General features: G+C 41.6%; 1 long non-coding RNA gene across 2 annotated transcripts; it reads left to right on the top strand.

The window, feature by feature from the left end:
* Positions 1-8964: 8964 nt before the first annotated feature.
* LOC150050788 (uncharacterized) lies at positions 8965-14646 on the top strand. Of its 2 annotated transcripts, XR_016538258.1 has the most exons (5): positions 8965-9038; positions 10159-10230; positions 12345-12415; positions 12981-13068; positions 14629-14646. It is a non-coding gene; the product is annotated as an uncharacterized LOC150050788 (long non-coding RNA). The 2 variants fall into 2 exon arrangements; XR_016538259.1 differs by lacking the exons at positions 10159-10230; positions 14629-14646 and having other exon boundaries at positions 12981-13066.
* Positions 14647-18245: the final 3599 nt, after the last annotated feature.

Genomic DNA, 18245 nt, shown 5'->3' with positions numbered 1-18245 from the left:
TTGTTCTGGCACCTGTATTTAAAAAGGCGCTGAACTTGGCATCTGGGCCTCATGCCTGTAATCCTAGCTACTGAGATCTGTAATGTACTGAGATCTGAAGATATGGTTCAAAGCCAGCTTGGGCAGAAAAGACTCAGAGACTCATATCTCCAGCCAATCACCAAAAAGATGGAAGTAGCACTGTGGATCAAGTGGTAGAGCACCAGCCTACTTTGAAAAAGCTAAGGGACAGCACGTAGGCCCTGAGTTCAAGCCCCAGTATCCCCAGAACTGGCACACACACACACACACACACACACACACACACACACACACACACCCTCCAAGGCTCTCATGCTGTGCTGACTACCAGTGGCTCATACTAGCTATTCAAGAAGCCACCTGAGGATAACCTTTTTTTTTTGCCAGTCCTGGGCTTGTGGTCAGGGCCTGAGTACTGTCCTTGGACTTTCTTAAGGCTAGAGCTCTACTACTTGAACCACAGCACCACTTCTGGCTTTTTTTTCTATGTATATGGTACCGAGGAATGGAACCCGGGTCTTCGTACATGCTAGGCAAGCACTCTACCATTAGTCCAAACTCCCGGCCCGCCTAACAGTTTTAAAACAATATATCAATATAAAATGTTAATTCAAACATATTAAAATACTAAACTGAGGGCTGGGAGTTTGGCCTAGTGGTAGAGTGCTTGCTAGCATGCATGAAGACCCAGATTTAATTCCTTGGTACCACATAGTTAGAAAAAACCAGAAGTGGTGTTGAGGCTCGAGTGGTAGGTTCTAGCCTTGAGAAAAATCCAAGGACAGTGTTCAGGCCCTGAGCTTAAGCCCCGGACTTGCAAAAATAAAATAAAATAAAATAAAATACAGTCTGTATTTCATCAGAAGATGAGTACAATACTGTGCACCCCTACTGTTTTGTTCGCCAACATGAGATTATATATAGCACACTATTGGTTGAAGGAATGAAAGGTGACCGAAGCATTGTGTTCTGTCTACTGGGTGCTGATTGGCTCATTGACTGTAGCATTAGTGTGTTTGCTCTCAAACACTGTGCCTCTGTCTTCAACATCTTTCCTTGTCCACTTCACATCAATGTATGATCGCTATGTATAGTGTTGCTCTGTGGCATTGTGCTTTCTGTGAAACTTTTAAAGGTCTGAGGCTATTTCCAAGCTCTACAATGCCACCTAAATATTCTGTGCCTTCTAAGGCTTCTGGAAGTGAACCTAAGTGCCAGAGAAGATGCTTACCATGGAAGAGAAGATGAACTTCTCGACATGTTAAAAGCCGGCAACAGCTCCATGGCTGTAGGTCACCCTTACAGGGATCAATTAATCTACCCTTTACATTACATAAAGACAAGACAATATTAGCTCTTCAGTGACTTTAAACAAGACTGCCAAGAAGGTGGCCACTTCCTGCAATAAGGCCATTGAGAGGATGGAATGTGCACTGGTCTTTTGGATAAATGACTATAGGGAGAAAAATACCTCACTTGATATCAACACCATCTAGAAGAAAACCAAGAAACTTTGGTAGTTTTTGGAAAGCATGGATGTTCACAACAATGATGAATATGAAGATGATGATGGTGTCACAGAGGTAGCCATTGAGGGCCTCTCCCATCAGATCAACCCCATTCAGTGCCAGCAAGGGCTGGTTTGACAAATTTCAAAGATGCTTTCGACCCATGAGCCTTCCTCTCCCTGGAGAAGCGGAAGCCAGGGAGTACATGAATGATATGTTCAAAATGGATGGGATGAAGTCAGGAAGAAGAGTATGAGGTATAAGATACACTTTGGGTTGGAGAAGAGGAGAAGGTTGGCCTAACACTCAATTGTCTTGCAACCATGGTCAGAATGTCCAAAGTACTTCAGCAAGTGGCTGAAGATGGACCTCCAGGCACTTCGTTCATTACACTTCATAAACACAATGGAGAGTGGCACGTCAAGTTATACAAACCTTCTCACTCAGAAGAAAAAGTGCCAGCAACTTACCATAACTATGCTCATCGTTTGAAGAGATCAGTTACACCTACTCTTTTAGTGAAAATAAGACTGTGGCCTAGTGGTAAAGTGCTTGCCCAAGATGCATATAACCCTGGGCTTGATTTCCCCATGCCACATACATAGAAAAAGCTGGAAGTGGTGCTGTGGCTCAAGTAGTAGCGCTCTAGGCTTGAGAAAGCTCAAGGACAGTGCCCAGGCTCTTAGTTCAAGCCCCAGAAATGGCAAAAAATGTAGGTTTAAGAATATAGAAATTGGGCCGGGAGTTTGGCCTAGTGGTAGAGTGCTTGCCTAGCATGCACGAAGACCTTGGTACCACATACATAGAAAAAAACCAGAAATGGTGCTGAGGCTCAAGTGGTAGAGCTCTAGCCTTGAGAAAATCCAAGGATAGTGCTCAGGCCCTGAGCTCAAACCCAGGACTGGCAAAAAAAAGAATATAGAAATTATCTAAGAACATATAAAGTGTTTATAAGAGTGTGGAAGCCGGGCAAGGTGGCTCATGTCTGCAATCCTAGCTACTCAGAAGGCTGAGATCTGAGGATTGTGATTCAAAACACTAAAGACCTTGAGACTATTATCTCCAATTAATCCCTAGAAAAGGAGACATGAGGCTATGGCTCCAGGGGTAGGGCTGAGAGCTGAAGAGCTCAGGGACAACACACAGGACAGGGGTAGTCTTGAGCTGAAGAGCTCAGGAACAGCAACCAGGCCCAGAGTTCAAGCCCTATGACATCCCCCCCCACACAAAAAGTGTGGGAAAGGTTAATAAGAGACTGTTAAAGGTTTCTAGGAAAGTGGGAAGGGCTTATATATATGTGTATATATTAACATACATATGAATGATAAAATAAATATATTCTACTTCATGTATTTTCATCTATCATGGGAGTCTCTGGAACGTAACTTTTGCCATAGGTGAGGGATCACTGTACATTGATTTGGATTAAGATCAGTGATTTGTTCAGCAGAAATGTCAAGAACATTCTGTGGAGAATTTCATGCTGAGTGAGTTCTACATTTTTCCATGAATATATGGAATCTAAAACAATCTATGCAAACAGTTCCTCTTCCCAAATCCTGCCAGCACTGTATAACAAACCTCCCCTCTCACTCCTTCACCACTATTTGTCTCTTTACAATGTAGTGGGGGTGAGAGTCTGGGTCTGACATGTGGAACCGCTAGAGTTGGGCCTCTGGCCTGGAAATCCAGTTACAGTGACTAAATACATTTGTAAAGATCCACTACATACTAAGTCTAGTTAAAAATAGTGCACAGGGGGGCCGGGAGTTTGGCCTAGTGCTAGAGTGCTTGTCTAGCATGCACAAAGACATGGGTTCCATTCCTCAGTACCAAATACATAGAAAAAGCCGGAAGTGGTGCTGTGGCTCAAGTGGGAAGAGCTCTAGTTTGAGAAAGCCCAAAGAGAGATCTCAGGCCCCAAGTTCAAGCCCAAGACTGGCAAAAAAAATAGTGCACAGGGGGCCAGGTGCATAGCCTAGTGATAGAGTACTCGCCTAGCATGTACGAAGCCCTGGGTTCAATTCCTCAGTACCACATATTCAGAAAAAGCTGGGAGTGGTGCTGTGGCAGGGTGCTAGCCTTGAGCAAAATGGGTCCAAGGACAGTGCCCAGGCCCTGAGTTCAAGCCCTAGGACTAGCAAAACAGAACAAAAAATAAGTGCACAGTACATTTCAAAATAGTTGAAAGTCAGTTACTGGTAGCTCACACCTGTACTCTTAGCTACTCAGAAAGCCGAAATCTGAGGATGAAGATTCAAAGACAGTCTGGGCAAGAAATATTATACACACACACACACACACACACACACACACACACACACACACACATATATACATATACAAATATATATATATTTTTTTGGCAATCCTGGGGCTTGGAGATGTCCCAGGCCCTCCACTCGTACTTTACTTGTACTCATAGGGCGTAAGTCAATATCTGCAGGAGACCCCAACTCAGCATCTGCAGGAGACCCCAACTCAATATCTGCAGGAGACCCCAACTCAGCACTTGCTGGAGACCACAACTCAGCACCTGCAGGTTACCCCAACTCAGCACCTGCAGGCTACCCCAACTCAGCATCTGCAGGAGACTCCAACTCAGCCTGCAGAGTCAATCCCAACTCAGCCTGTAGGAGATCTCAACTCAGCCTGCAGAGAAGAACCCAGCTCAGGAGATGACAAGTCAACATCTGCTGGAGACTTCCATTCAGCATCTGCAGGAGATTTCAAGTCAGCCTGTAGAGGAGATCTCAACTCAGCATCTGCAGGAGACTCTAACTCAGTATTTAGAGGAGATCCCAGTTCAGCCTTTACAGGAGACAACTCAGCATCTACAGGAGGTGCCAACTAAACCCCTGTGGAACACTATCTCAGGCTAAGCAAAAAAAAAAAACCAATAAAGCCTCAGCTGAAAACCTCAACTCAGGCTAGGCAGAAGACCTCATCTCAGCCGCTGTTGAAGCCCTCAACTGAACCTCAGTGGAAGACCCCAACTCAGTCTCCACAGCCACAGTTGGAGACTGTGGCTAAACCTCCAACATCAGAATTTCAGCCAATGTCACCAACGACAAAGAATTCACACAACTACAAAGGCTGCACCCTGAAGAATACTACAACTCTTCCTCCAAAGCGCAGGGAGGTGACACTTCCACATCCACACCAGTTTCACACTCAGCATCCAACCCTGACTCAAGTCATCACACTTAAACCTTTGAGTCTGGAACGACGTTCTAGAACTCATTTTTCAACAACATCCACCACAGAAAATGCTTTAGCTGTGCACACTGAACAGAATGCTCTTCCAAGCACCAACTTATGTTCACTCTGTAACTGCCAAGACCAGACACTGTCCTGTGTGGATCTCAGCCCAGGGCAGAAGCTCCGCCACGTTCCCGTGCCAGATATCGACCCCAAGAAGCAACTTTTCACTGTCTTGCAAGTATCACTTACCTACTTTGTGCTGGGCATTCTGCCTGACATTCTTGTCTCAAGGTCTTCCTCTTCTCTCCAAGCCACACTGAGTGATGTTTACAATTTGTTTTTTTTTTTCTTATTATGTTTGGTCTGTCTTAGGGCTTTAATCTCGGAGCCTGGGCAAGGTCCCTGAGCTCTTTTGCTCAAGACTACTGCTTTATAACTTTGAGCCACAGTGCCACTTCCAGTTTTCTAGTGATTAATGGAGATAAGAATGTCATGGACTTTTCTGCCTGAAATGGCTTTGAACTGCAATCCTCAGATCTCAGCTTCCTGAGTAACTAGGATTACAGGCATGAGCCACCCTCAACAAGCTGGCTTTTACTTTTTTTCTCTCCTCTTCCCTCCTCCCTCCCCCTCCTTCTCCTTCTTCCTCTTCATCTTTCTTCCTCTCCCTTCCTCTGTCAGTTGTGGGGCCTTAAACTCTTTGTACTCAAGACTAGCTTTCTACCACTTTGAACAATAACACTACTTCCTACTTTTCACTTCTTTTTCTTTTCATATATTTTTATTGTAATTAATAGAAGGGTCACATGATATTTGCCAGATAGAGGGTGCATTAATTCCCATACATTGATACCCTTTCAGATATCTTGGTCTCCATTTCCCTCCCCCCACCTCCATCCCTCCTCTTGTTTTCCCCCTTCCCTGTCCAATTTCAAATAACCAAATACAAATATATCCGATATATCAGGTAACAAGTGAGATACTGTAACAATATGAGATAACCAAGGGACAGCAAAAGAGATGAGAGATAACATAGTACCTTAAGAACAACAATCGTTCATTATATGGCTTATGTTTATATATCCTAGAGATCCTTTTATTTAGCGTCATACTATATGGCCTTTTGTATCAAGATTTTGCTCTATTGCAAATCTCTGCTAGGAGAGACCAAGGTTTCTACTGATTATGACAAATAGGGGAAACCATTGAGCCTAAGTTCCTTTGAGTCTGGCTTACTTCACTTAATATGATTTTTTCTAAGTCTTCTCAGCTTTCCTTGTTCTCCTCTTTGTATTGTATTCATTCTCCAGACTTTTGTTTGAGGTTGCCCTTTGTCTTTTTCCAAGAAGATACTGAATCACAGAAGTTCGAAAATCATAGCATTCTTCTCAGAGAGGAATCACGTACTGACAAAATTTCCGTGGGAGTATAGCAAACAGTAGTGCATACTTTCTGCCCTGAATGACGATGACAGTGCTAGAAACAAAGCAGTCAGGAAGGAAAACAAATTTTTGAGAAATGAGATCAGTATTGGACATTTTTATTGGTAAACAGAAGGCTTATGGTTGAATGAAAAAGTCCATGTAGGCAGAAGAACAGACTTAAATCTCCACTTCACTACCAAAATATATACAAACTGAGCAGATGGATATTTTTAGTACTGGGAAGAGTTGGGTAGATTAAGATATTTGAATAGCTAGTACTAAACATGTCCTTTTGCCAAACAGTGGTATTGGTGAGGCTCAGATCTGAGGATCATGAACAAAAAAGCCAGCCACAGTTGGAAATCTTGTATGGCTCGTATTTCAAAATGACTACTAGTGAGCCAGAAGTGATAGAGTACTATCCTTGAGCAAAAAAGAGCTTAGAGACAGGGCGGAGGCCCCAAGTTTAAGACCCAAAAGAAGCACAAAGTTTTTTTCAACCCATGTTTGTTTTCTTTTTCTTTTTCTTTTGTTTTGGTCAACAATGGGGCTGGAACTCAAGTTATGGGAGCTGTCACTAAGCTCTTTTACTCAAGGCTAGTGCTTTACCACTTTGAGCCAAAGCTCCATGTCTGGTTGGAGATAAAAGTCTCACACAGTTTCCTCCTCAGGTTGGCACTGAATGATGATCCTCACATGTCAGCCTCCTGGGTTTCTCGGATTACAGGCATGAGCCGCCAGTGTGCGGCCCACACATGATTTCATGAGTACATTCCATCTTCCAAAACGAAATCACAAAAGCTGGGTTTTGCACTACACGCCTTTAATATACACACTTGAGAGGGAGAGATGGAGTCTAGCGTTCAGTGCCAGTCTGGACGTTATCAGGTCTTGTCTCAAAAACCAACAGCTAAGGGGAAAGCTTAGTACAAGGCTTTGTACACACAAGAATCTGAGTTCAATCACCAGCACTCAGGCATGCACATGCAATAATATACACACACATACAATTCATAGAAGCATATGCAATAAAATATAAAAGCATGCAGTTTTTCCCTATACATTTTATCACTGCATTTTACCTGCCATACCTCAAATAAGATTAAACCCTCTTACCATTTCCATGTGCATTGTTCTTTCCAATGTGTGGCATTTTATTTTTCTGATGAGGTAATAAAACTTAACTCTTGTCTCATTGAATCCTGCTTTGCCCTGTATGCAACATGTTTCTGAGATCATCTCTCCTCAACAACACTCATTCCGCTAATTTCTAATGTTCCTTACATTTACAAATATACTTCCTTCTACCACCTCACTCTTTTTTGCGGTATTTTCATTTTATTTACAGGCAGTGATGAACCCTGATATTACATTAGAAAATTATTTTAAGGAATACCAAAACTCAAACTTTTACAGTGATAAGGACCATTTTTTAATCATTTCAATCCCAAAACAACTATACTTGTATACACAAGCATGTTGGCAAAAACAAAACAAAACCAGAAACAAAACAACCCTACCCTCCAAACTGTGTAAAGTTGTTCATTCGCACTTCTGGACTACATTAAATATAAATACACCTTTAAAATTCATCAGTGACCCAGAATTTGCAGCCAATTACCTAGTAAAGGCTTAACACTTGCCAAAAAGAGCCTGGAGAAGCCCAGGGACTCTTTGCCACTATCTTGAAAAAGTAAACAGTCTGTCTACTCTCTCTATCGTACCTTTAGGCCATGGGAAGTAAAGAAAAGTCTAAGGGGCCTTTCCTGCCAGTTTTTCCTTAGGGAGTTGATTCTTCAATAAAGTTTCTGCTTAGTCTCATGACCCATCATATACTCAAAAAGCACTTTCTGCATATACTCAAACTCTGTAGGTTCTCCCAAGAGTGAGACGTCTGTGTGGTACAAGTTGCCACCTTTGTAGGATGTCCTCACAGTTGTTGCACTTACATTCTTTTCATACTTTTGCAGATGGTCTTCTAGTTCATGAATCTGTTCTCTGAATTCTTGTTCTTTCAATTTTAAGTCACTGATAAGAGTAGTCTTCTGTGCCAGTTGTGTCTGTAACTCCATAATTGTTACTCGATTATCGCCAGGCTTCTCCTCCAGCTGTAGTATCTACTGGTGTTTCTTCTGTAATTCTTCCAGTTGAGCCTGCAGGTCCTTGACTTTGGCAGTCATTTCTTCTTCACGAGCATCAAGGATTTCTTCGTATTTTTGAGCTGTTATTTTAGAGCATCCTCTTTTTCTGTAATTTTTTTACACAGTTGATTTGTCTCTTCTTGATGGTTTTTCAAAAGTTCAGCTTCAATCTCCTGGGCTTTGTTGACAGTCTGTTCTAGTTCTTGCTCCTTCTGGGCCAGCTGGGTATTAAACTCCATCATCAGCAGTTTCAATGTGGAATTGTACCACCTCACCTTTTTTAAGAACACTTAAGCAAAGCTTTGGTACTACTTGACAGAAGGATTTTATTCCTATTTGCTAATAATAATATTTGCTCCTTTTTTCATTACCATTTTCTAATTCATTTAGAAGTTACTTTAAACGCAAATGATTTGGGAAAATACCATCTAAGGTCATTGGAACTATATATGTAAAAGATTGAACAGAGAGGAAATTAAGATTCTATTGAGGAGTCTCTTCTTTTGTTCCAGTGGATACACTTTTTTTCTTTACTTGGCAAACTGGGAAGCGCATAGGTTCAGAAAATAGACATTTTTTTTCTGCATTTGATGCCTCGTGAGGTTACAATGACTCATTCTGATCTTTCCTTTCCAACTTATTTATGAATATAAACTGTTTCTCCATAGAATTTTCCAAGGAAATGATATTTCTTATACTGAAGAAAATGTATGGGGATGTTACTGTTGGACAGAGAAACTGTGAGTATATTCTCTCCAAATATAAATACAACACTGTACTGTTGGACACTTCTTGGTCCAGAATTTTGAAGAGAATGCCTCTGAGAAAATATATTGCCCCTCTACACCCTGATCACCCTCTACTAAGTGAAATTCTGCAATTAGTTTAGACTTTAAGCTCTATGGGTACTCAGGGTATTATTAAGTGGCAGAGTGCTTGTCTCGAAAGCATGATGAAATCTTATAGCTATCATCCAAAAAATTTCATGGACCCTCTTTGAATTAAGTATATGGCAAGTTGAAGTTATTCTCTATTGTACAAGTGATGCATGCTTACATTCAACATGGATACAAATAAAATAACAGAGTAAAATCTATGCCTAAAATAAGAGTATAGTAGAAATATGTATTTTCCTGAGCAGTTTTATAATATTTTACTACATATATGTATGTATATATACATATATTTACATATAGTAGAATAGTTTTGCGGTATCATTTTCTTACTGCCTATTTACTTTTTGTTTTTTGGTTTTTTTTGCCAGTCCTGGGCTTGAGCTCAGGGCCTGAGCACTGTCCTTGGACTTTCTCAAGGCTAGAGCTCTACCACTTGAGCCTCAGCACCATTTCCGGCTTTTTTCTATGTATGTGGTACCAAGGAATCGAACCTGGGTCTTCGTGCATGCTAGGCAAGCACTTTAACCACTAGGCCAAACCCCCAGCCCTGCCTGTTTACTTTTTATATAAATGATAACATCTTGCATTCTGCATATATCATGATATTTGCTTTGAATGTTAATGTTCCTGTACATACATAAAGAATTATCCTATTCCTCTCATCTTCTGCATGATATTTCAGAGTGTGCATGTCTCATGCTTGATTTAGTACCTCCCATAGTATTTATAGACCATGCCCAGTTAGCTTGTTGCATTCATGGCTACAATGAACATTCACATACATACTACCTTGTGAACCATCATTCTGTGGACATGAAATGGTAATAGTTCTCAAGAAAGTTGTGCCCCAATATACTCTAGGCAACAGAAAATGCCAGTCTTCGTTTTTCCATACTTTCTCTATTCAATAGAGTCCCCAATGCTGGATGAATTTAGATCCAGAAATGACCTTTCTATCTTCCAGAATTCTCAGCAAAAATCGCCTCACTGAATTATATAAGGATACATTTGAAGGCCTTCTACCCCTTGAATATTTGTAAGTTAGTAAGTTTATCACGTCATTAATATTTATGAGTAACTATGTATAAAATATATATTCAGATTAATTACTGAAATCTCTGTAAGTTGTGGAAGTAATTCTGTCTGTCTCATCTCATCTCTAATAAATACTTGCTATTCATTATGAGTTTAACTATACAGACACCACATAGATGGGGGAAAAGTGTCCTGAGAAAAATGGTAATAAGACCTCGGCAATGGCTCAGCAACTGCTGATACTCATAAAAGCATGGTCTAAAAATACACAGACTGCCAGGCACAGGTGGCTCATGCCTGTACTCCCAGCTAATCAGGAGGCTGAGCTATGAGGATCTTGATTCAAAGCCAGCTGGCACAAGAAATTCCATAACACTATTATCTCCAATTAACCACTAGAAAACTGGAAGCGGTCCTGTGGCTCAGTGGTAAGGCACTAGCCTTGTTAAAGCTCAAACACAGTGCCCAGGCTCTGAGTTCAATCCCCAGGACAGGCAAAAAAAATACAAGACAGTATCAAGAGACTTATATAACACAAAAAAATTATTTGCCTTATCAACCCTACTGTGTTCTAAGGTGATGTCCAGTTTGTTTTTGTTTTGTTTTTGCCAGTCCTGGGGCTTAAAGTCCAGGACTAGGCACTGCGTATCCCAGATTTTCATTTTCTCCAGGCTAGCACTCTACTAAATTGAGCCACAGCAGCACTTCTGGCTTTGTCTGTTTATGTGTTACTGAGGGATCTGACCTATGGATTTCTGAATGCTAAGCAAGCACTCTAACACTAAGGCACATACGCAGCCTGATGGCCAGTTTTTTTTTTGTTTCTGTTTTTGTGTTCAGAGCCTGAAGACTGTCCTTGGGCTCTTTCAAGACTAGAGCTCTGCCACTGGAGCCCCAGCACCACTTCTGGCTTTTTCTATGGATGTGGTACCAAGGAATCGAATCTAGGTCTTCATGCATGCTAGGCAAGCATGCTACCACTAGGCCAAACTCTCAGCCCCTTGATGGCAAGTTTTATATTGACTTTTTGAGGTCTTTCTGCCCTAAACCTTTCAAACATGGTGTAGAAAAAACTTCCATGAATTCATCCCTCTGTCTTTCCTACCATGAAATGCATTACAAGATATTTATGTCACGCTAGCATGTATATCATCAGCATTCAGGAATAAAAGGGAGATAAAATTGACTGTGCCTAGATTGGCACACAAAGATGAGTATATCAGGGACCTACCTCTAAGAATTCACAGGCTTAAATGCTCAAAGCACAGTGCATGCAGCAGAGGGCAAAAAAAGTGTACTTCCAGCAAAGAGCTGAATGTGGGAAATGGTTCAAGTGGTAGAACACCAGATTCTGAGTAAAAAAGCCTAGCAACAGTCCAAGACCCTGAGTTCAAGCCCCAGTACAGGCCTATATGTTTTACCTAGAACAGGAATGCAATGAATATGTTACCTGTCATATATCTACAATATGTATAAAATATAGGACGTGCCAGGAGAAGTGGCTCGTGCCTGTAATCCTAGCTACTCAGGAGACTGAGATCTGAGAGCCAAGATTCAAACCACTTGGGCACAAAAGGACTTGAGACTCTTATCTCCAGTTCACCTCCAGAAAAATGGGAAGTGAGGTTTGTATCATGGGTAGGGTAGTAGCCTTGAGCTGAAGGGCTCAAGGACAACGCCCAGGCCCAGGGATACGGTGGTAGCCTTGAGCTGAAGAGCCTAAGAGTTCAGGCTCAGAGTTCAAGCCCCATGACCCACAAAAAATAATATCCAGGACTTTACAGTATAATTATATACGGAACTCTAACTTTTGGACTTACAGAATCAAGTCTGATGAGAATATAAAATATTACCTAATTGTTCTTCTACTCTCATGAATGATTATCCAAAAGTTTTCAGTGTCTCAAATTATATATTTCATTGATGGTAGTCACTATAAATAAATGAAACTCCTTTAGGTGTGCAAAGACTTAAGGAAGTTCAAATCTATATCCAAACATTTATTGTTTAAAACTGTTGCAGGTTCAATATTATATGACCTAAAGTTTCATACTTATTCACCCTCATTATATCTAATAGTTTTGAGTGCAGTGTTTTCCTTTGTCTTTTTTCTAGAGATTTGTCCTGCAATAAAATACAGTCAACTGAAAGACGAACATTTGAACTATTGCCTTTCTGAAGTTTGTGTAAGTTGCAAATAGAACTTTATAATATCACATATATCAGCTCATTTCACAACAGAATTAAAATATTGCTAGTGAGAAGTCACTATATGTGTGTGTGTGTGTGTGTGTGTGTGTATGTGAAATTGTTTTAGACCAGCAAATTTAAATGTGAGAACCATTACAAGTCAGACAAAAATCATTGCAATGGATCTCAGTTAATGGACTGCACTCAGAAGACATTTGGCAACTGTGGATATATTATAGACATCTAGTGAGCAGACATGTGCAGAGGGATGCATGTGTCCTACTTGCATGTACGGGTCAAAGCCCAAAGAACTGCATAGCCCATTATGGAATGGGAAAACTTGTTCTCTGTAAATGAAAGTCACTTGACATTTCATGTGTAAATATGGAGGCATAAATAACCAGCCAGTATTATCCATAGGAAGATTTCTTTGAAGCATGGGGAAGTAACAGAATCATGTTTAATTGTCTGTAAATTAGAATCACTGTGAAATGAGAAAGTTCTGAAAGAATGTCTCTTTTCTTTCTCCTTTGGCTTATGTGTTGTTTTTTTTTTTTTTAGAAATATTGGTTGCAATTTAATCACAGAACTGAGCTTTGGAACATTCCAGGCATGGCATAGAATGCCATTTTTACACCAGATGTAAGAGGTATAGAAAATAAGCATGCTAAATTAAACCCTATTTATGTGTTGAAAATCTAATATCGTTATTATCTGGGTGTAAGAACTATATGAACTCTCAAAGGTATGTCTTTGGGATCCAGTCACTTTTTCCCATTTTTAAAAGTATGTTCATTGTCATTATTAATTAGTTTTTTTATTTTTTGGGTTTTTGGGGGGAGGGTCATGGGCTTGAACTCAGCCTGGGCACTGTCCCTGAGCTCTTCAGTTCAAGGCTACCACTCTACCCCTGGGCCTGGGCAATGCCCCAGAGCTCTTCAGCTCAAGGCTACTGCCAAGTCCCACTTCCCGTTTTTTAGAGGTGAACTGCAGGTGTGTCTCAAGTCTTTTTTTGCCAGGGTTAGCTTTGAACCATGGTCCTCAGATCTCAGCCTCCTGAGGAGTTAGGAGCAGGAGCCATCAGTATCTAGCAAAGACCACCTTTCTAAAATATATCATGCTTCAGTTCCCTCTTTTGGAAGAACAGTACTATGAAAATGGGCATTGTTTCAGCCCTGCCAACTTTACAAAAAGAGCAGTAGGGCCATTTTTCTCAAGCGAATTCCTTTTTGAAAAAAGGTTTTTTTTCCCCCAATATATGAAAGAACATGCAAGTTGCTTTAGAAATGGCTGCTCTGAAAAAGGAAGTGGCAAGATCTATACCTGCTCACCCCCTCTACTACCAAGGATCCAGGTCTCCAAGAAATGGGTTTGGAAACCAGTGTCCTAGAAAACCTTCTGAACTTGCTTCTATTTCTAGATTGGTCAGGATTATTTGAGGGCCAGATGTCTCCAATCCAGAATAATAATAGTTAATATTTACTAAGCACCTATCAATATTGATTTTATTTTCAGACATGAAAATATGGCATAGAGAAGTTCAGTTATATGCCAAAAAGGCTATGTACCTACAGGAGGTGGCGGCTATCTCCTGAATCTATGTATTAACCCTGAACAGGCCTCCTAACTTTTCTCAGCTTCTTACAGGGATGTAAGAAGAGCTGAGGGAAGGAGAGTACACAAACAGGCAAGCAGGTTGCTAAAACCCATCACTGAGACACTAGGACTTCTTATCCTCATAGAAGGCATTCCATACTTGAGTCTTGGCTCTTCTTAAATAAAAGAGAGAAATAAAATTCCGTCTTTCAGGATTATTTGGGGAAATGTCCATAAAGAGACCAGAACAAATCTCTCTCTTGACTATTTCATTTGGAAGTAGAACTTGTCCTCCTCTGATTGCCCACAGGGATAAGCAACAGAGCAGAATGACTCAACTTCCTTCATAAGATATTGGTTGAAAACGAATGTCATGTTGATGCTTCCTCTTTTCAGCCTTCAGTCTGCCTGACCATCAGGCTACCCAAGGCTCATCAAAAATGAGGGGCTGTGTAAAAGGGGGAACCTAGGAAAGTGCCAGACAGAAAAAGCAGGCTTGGCAAAACAGCCATCCGGCCAGGTGCACCAGAGGTTCCTCTCAGCAGGGCAGCCATGGCAGGGCAAGCCTCTGATCTGCTTCCTTTGCTCACTCTATTTATTCCTCTTTTACAAGGGAAGCCTCCTTTCCTACATTGTAACACTTGCCCAGATCACCTCTATCCTTTCAGACCTAGCTCCTCAGGGAAGCATTTTTATGGCAGCTGCCCACATGCACTTAGCAAGTATTCAGTGAGTGTGTAAGTGCAGGGGGAATGCCTTCATCTAAATTAGCACTCATGAATACCTTTGTGTGCTATTACTCTAACAGAAAGCAGGTGGAGAGAAGAGAGGAGCGAGAAGAAAGCAATAAAAGTAGGTAAGAAGAAGCAAAACGTAATAAAAAACAAAAATGCAATTTAAAGTGACATAAGTAGGTCAAGTATTAATATCATTAATCATGATATACATGGATTTAAAGAAATACAATTAGATGTTGACCAAAAGAAACAAACCAGCATTGTACAGAAGAGTTGAAAGTACAGCGGCAGAAAAAGACATGGTTATGGTTTGAAATGTCCTTTGTAGGCTCATGTGTTGAAGCTTTGCTCCCTGGATGGTGGCACTGTTTTGGGAGGAGCTAGAAACTTTGAGAGGCGGGACTTAGCTGGAAGGAGGTCACTGTAGGCCATGTCTTGGGGCCATGGTCTCTTCCTCCTTTTGTTTCCTGTCCACCATGAGGTTAAGCAGCCTCTACCACCATGATGTTCTGCTCACCAAGACCCAGAAACACTGGAGCCAATGACTATGAGCTGAAGGTGTGAACCAAAACTAAAAGATGTCCTGCATTTAGGTTGTTCAAACAAAATATTTTGTCATGACAATGACAATCCAAGGAACTGACCACGCTAGGCCCCAAATAACCAAAACCATGAAATACTACTACCAGAAAGATACTCTGGATATGGGCATAACAATCATTTATAGGCGCCCAAGAAGGAGCGTCAAAGTCAATGACAGGACAATAAGACAAATCGCTGAATTTTTTCCCTTGGATGGGGAGACAGCACGGCCAGTGATTATGGAAAGAAAAGGGGCCACCCTGGGCCCCACATCTGGGCATCAGTTAGAGGAACTGGAAACTGTCCGCTTCCCAGGAGAACAATTTCTGCATGTGAATTTCCTATTAAGAGGGATATAAAATGTGAAAGCTCATTAATCATTAAAATCTTACCGATCAATTATCAAAAAAGAAACCCAACATGCCCACAACTACTTAGCTAACTGCTAATCTCACAGGTCCAACTGCAGGACAAATCAAATCTCTGGAACAAAACTTACCACTGTCTTCCAATCCCCACCACACACCTGGCAGCACCGCTGCCTGCAAGGCCCCTTTTCTGAGGCTGAGGACAGACAATTCTCATCTACTCTGCTAGCAAATGTCTTATCCACTTCATTTCTTCCTGACCTCTGCTCACCTCCACTGTGCCAAGCTCATCCTAAAACACCACACCTTGAGACAACCTCACACTCTATGACATCTGTTAGCTCTGCACTGCTTATGGGCCCAGCCCCATGTCTGCGGTCTATAATCTATCTGACCACAGTTTCCCTAAACAGGGCTTGGCTCTGGTAGTTAGATTTCTCTACAAGCCCCCAGCTTCTGCACTCTACAGGTTTGCTCAGTGGGCCCTGTTCTTGGGTGCATCACCTGATACTTCCATTGTCCTGCACAGGGACTCCCAGGCCTCTTGCCTTTAGGAAGTCCCTCCCAATGGCTCAGTCTTCTTTTCTGATTGTCCACAGTACCTGGTAACCTCTCTACACACCCCTACTCTGGCTCTTAATCATGGCCTCTTCCCTTTTTATTTATCAAATGAAATAATGGAGCTAAAAGCCACCAAAGACAGTGAAGCTTTATACCAAGAGAGAATAACCACTTTTTATGCTCAAAACTAATGAAACAAATAGAAATACAGAAAAAGATGCATATTCAAAGATGTTTAAAGTACCCCTACTATAATTTTTAATAAAAAGGAATTCTAATTGTTACTCAGAAGGCTGAGATCTACAGTTGAAAACCAGTCTGGCTTTCCAATTTACCAACATGCCAGAATAGAAGACTAGCCATGAGCAAGAAAGTCAAGTGAGAACACAAACCCTGAGTTCAAGCCCTGGTACTGCTGGTACTGGTAAGCGCTCTTGTGCTCTCTCTCTCTCTCTCTCTCTCTCTCTCTCTCTCTCTCTCTCTCTCTCTCTCTCTCTCTCTCTGACACACACACACACACATACACACACACACACACACACACACACACACACACACCAGAACCTCTAAGGCAGTCACTGAACCCTGGCAGCTGGGCCACTAACACAAGAGGCGGCGGCCGGCAAGCTTGCCCCTCCTGGTTTTGTTTTTCATTTCTCTCTACTCTTGTTCTCCCTAGAGACTGTGAATTGTACCAGTGGTGATTCAGAAGTAAGATGTTCAAAGTCAGCTCCATTAGCTGCCTTCAGCCTTGGTGGTCACTGCTTCCCTGATTTTCTCCACAATCAGTGATGAGTATGTGCAGTGGTTAGGGATCTGGCACTCTTGTGAGCTGTAAGGATGTTCTCAGCTTAAGCAACTCCACAAAGAGTGAAAAATGGCAGAACGGGGACCACAGAGAATACCACTGGCCGCCTCACTGCTTACATGAAGGGTGTTATTGGAGGGCTGGTCCTAACTGGGAAAATCAAGGGTCCTACCTTCCTCACATATAATCCATGGCCTCCTTCTCTTTCTTTTGTTCTCTCTTGTTTTCTTTGGTGGTACTGGGGTCTGACCGCTGGGTCTTAAGATTGCCAGACAGGCACTTTACCATTTGAGACATGCATCCAGCATGGGGCTCTGCTTTTCTTTAAGAAAGACAACTTCAAAAGCAAAATGCTTATTTATTAGAAAGTTTTAGACCATAGGAGTCTCTGCAGTATTTCCTCCTCCCTGTAACCCATGAGAATTAAATTTGGTATATATCAGCTCCACTTTCATAATACACAACAACTAGGTGTTCATACACACCTAATGTGATTATACATATCTAATACACAGGTTACATCCTTCACTTATTACGAATACAGCTTCACTTCAGCCTAGAGAGATCTATTTCACTTTTTCTAACGATGCCTTGAGATTCCATGGCACACATGTTCCATCATTTCTCCATCACTTCTTCTATAGGTGGACTTGAATCCTAGCTAGAGGAATCCCACACTGATCTTAGGAACCGAAGGCCTTTGGAGGTGATTTATTCCACAGTATCATTTACTAATGCCGAAGGACAGCCTTCCAGCTGTGTAACAGGAAGAAAGAGCCAAAGCAAATGGCAGTCCCTCAACAGTAGTGTATGGCCATGGGCAGGTCATTTGACTTGTGGAACAGGTATCCTCAAATCTACAGAACAGGAATTTACAAGATGAACCATTGCAAGAAACACTTTAAATCATGTAGCACATTGTCTGGCATGTGGTGACACCTCATAAATGTTAATGGAACCTCTAGTGAGACTGAAGTTATTTTGAAATGAATGGTCTTTTATCCAGGGGCCAATGACCCAACACCTCTAATCCCAGCTACTCAGGAGACTAAGATCTGAGGACTAAGGTTCAAAGCCGGCCTGGGCAGACAAGTCTGATATATTTGTATCTTCAATTAACCAGCAAAACGCTGGAAGGGAAATGTGATTCAAGTGGTAGAGCACCAGCCTTGAG

Source organism: Megascapheus bottae, chromosome 17 (assembly GCF_031878675.1).
Source record: "Megascapheus bottae isolate mThoBot1 chromosome 17, mThoBot2.hap1, whole genome shotgun sequence".
Taxonomy (NCBI): domain Eukaryota; kingdom Metazoa; phylum Chordata; class Mammalia; order Rodentia; family Geomyidae; genus Megascapheus; species Megascapheus bottae.
This window is presented reverse-complemented; position numbering and strand designations above follow the sequence as displayed.